Source organism: Rhinopithecus bieti, unplaced genomic scaffold (assembly GCF_001698545.2).
Source record: "Rhinopithecus bieti isolate Rb0 unplaced genomic scaffold, ASM169854v2 scaffold_29976, whole genome shotgun sequence".
Classification (NCBI taxonomy): Eukaryota; Metazoa; Chordata; class Mammalia; order Primates; family Cercopithecidae; genus Rhinopithecus; species Rhinopithecus bieti.
The window spans coordinates 1,474,675-1,477,483 of NW_016813386.1; positions in this window are offsets into that span (position 1 = coordinate 1,474,675).

The window sequence follows — 2,809 nt, forward strand, 5'->3', positions numbered from 1 at the left end:
AATCATTTGTTTTTAGCCAGTGGGTGAACAAAGATAGGTTATGGAAGTAATTTGCTTCTAAGCCAGCTGGGACAGAAGTCATTGTTCGTTTCAACACATCTCCCATTGGCAAGAGATTGTCTTATCACTCCCCTCTGTGCTGATGCAAGGAATTTCAAAATGTGACAGCTAGCTGGGTAGCTAATGCAACAATTCTACACAGTGGAAAGGAAGCCTAAATATTTGGTGGACTGCAAGTTGTTTGTGTCAAATAAGACACATTTTAGGAGACAATTTTAATAATCTAAGCTAGAGAATTTAATGACTTAAGCTAACAGTGTAGTAGAAGAGGTAGAGGAAAGGATAGATTTATAATATTATAAAGATAAAATGAATAGATTTGATAAAGAAATGTGAGGTATACTATAGATGGTAACATTATTTACTGATATGCAAAACATTTTAAAACAAACAAATGAAAAGGTAGGTTGAGGAATAAAGAATAAATTAATTTTGACCCATTAATTTTGAGGTGATTTTTAGATGTCCAAATGAAAATATAAAGCATATATATAAATACTTTATATATATAAACATATAAATTGTTAAAATACATATCTAGAGATCAGTAAAGGTCTGGATATATTCACTTAGAAGATATTAGCATGGAGCTAATATTTAAAGCCGCAGACAAGATTTTCTAGGGAAAATGAGCAGATTAAAAAAAGAGAAGTCAGCCTGATGCCCAGGGGCTTACTGATATTTTGGAGGACAAAAAAGAAGGTAGGCCAGGCATGGTGGCTTATGCCTGTAATCCCAAAATTTTGAGAGGCCAAGGCGAGTGGATCATTTGAGGTCAGGAGTTTGAGACCAGCCTGGTCAACATGGGGAAACCAAATCTCTATAAAAATACAAAAATTAGCCAGGAATGGTGGTGTGTGGCTATAATCCCAGCTACTCAGGAGACTGAGGCAGGAGAATTGCTTGAACCCAGGAGGCAGAGGTTGCTGTGAGCCGAGATCAGGTGACTGCACTCCAGCCTGGACAACAGAGTGAGACACCGTCTCAAAAAAAAATTAAAAAAAAAGAAAGAAAAAACAAATGAACAAGTAAAGACATTCAAAGAAACTAGAAAGGAGCTGCATTTATTGGAAAGGTAAGACTTTAAACATGTGCTGTCATGGAACCCAAGAGAAGGTCTTGTTTCAAGAAGGAAACAGTGGTCGATTGTGCTCAATGTTTCTGACATTTCAAATAAGATAAAGAAATCTTACCAAGGTCATTTGACAAGAACATTGTTATCTCCTACGGTTTTCCTTGATCCAGGTGTTGTGATTGTTTGAATGAATAGTATATGGAGGAAGTAATGCTATATGACTTCCAAGGATAAGTCACAATAGGAAATATGCTTTCTTGCTGGTTCTGTTTCTCAAGACTCTCACTTTTGAAACTCATCAGCATTATGTGAGGAATGCAAAACTATCCCACATGCTAAAACCACATGAAAAAGAACATGTGAAGAGAAACAAGGTTCCCAGCTGATAGTTGTTATTTTGATTGTTAGATATGTAAGTGAACAAGCCTTCAAATGATTCCAGTCCATGAAGAAGTGACAAACCATCCCTGCATTACTTTTTCCAAAATCATGACCCTCAGGATCTGTGAACATAATTTGTTATGATTTGAATACATCTTCTCTGAAATTATGTGTCGAAACTTAATAACCAATGTGATAGTTTTAAGAAGTATGACTTTAGGAGAAGGTAATGCATCCCCCTTTTTGTTCTTCTACTTTCTGGCACATAAAGACACAGTAACAAGGTTCCATTTGGGAAGCAGAAAGGGTCAGCCTTCACCAGACACAGAAACTGCCAGTGACTTGATCTGGACTTCCTCCCCAGCTTCCAGAGTTTTTTATATACTTACAAATCCAGTCTCATGCATTTTGTTACAGCAGCACAGATGGGCTAAAATGTAGCTGTTTTCCTCCATTTCATTTTGGGTTACTATATTATGCAGCCGTAGCAACCAGAATGTAAACCTGAGATTCAAGGACTAACCAAGAGGTAATAAATGTGACTAGGAAGAGGGGATAAGAAGATGTTGGTAAGTATGGGTAGCAGGTAAAGGATGAAGGCTTTTGAAGATCTTTGTAAGGACTTTGAAATTTACTTTGAGTAAGATGGGAGCTTTTGCAGGATTCTGAGCAGAGAAGTAACATGATTTGACTTATATCAATATATGTATTTGCTTTTTCTTGAGATCACAAATTCTTCACATTTTTTGTGTTCTTCATTAAAAGGAAACACAACTCTGTGGCAATTACTTCTTGCCTGGTCTTAAACTTCTACCTCCATTTTCTTGGAAATGTAACGTTAGGTTAATAGCAAAGTAATAATAAAATATGGTAGACAACTCTATATTCTTTTCAGTTTTATTTTCTTCTTTAGAGAAAGTTATTTACAAAAAACTATTAAGGAAGACATTCACCTAGATGACATTCCTAATATTTATCTCTGTTTCCTAATTATGCCAAAGAATAATTCTTTTTGAGTAGAGAATACTTTGGCTGTATTGCAGATTCTTATCTAAATTAAATACTCAAGAAGGGGAAAAAATCTTTTGTAATCTCATAAGAGTGTTAAACTGCAGCTCAAATGTTTGGCTTCAACTCTGCTTGGTTGAGGCAGGAGAATCACTTGAACCCGGGAGGCGGAGGTTGCAGTGAGCCGAGATGGCGCCACTGCACTCCACTCTGGGGGACAGAGTTGGACTCCGTCTCAAAAAAAAAAAAAAAAAAAAAAAAAAAAAAAAAAAAAAAAAAAAAAAA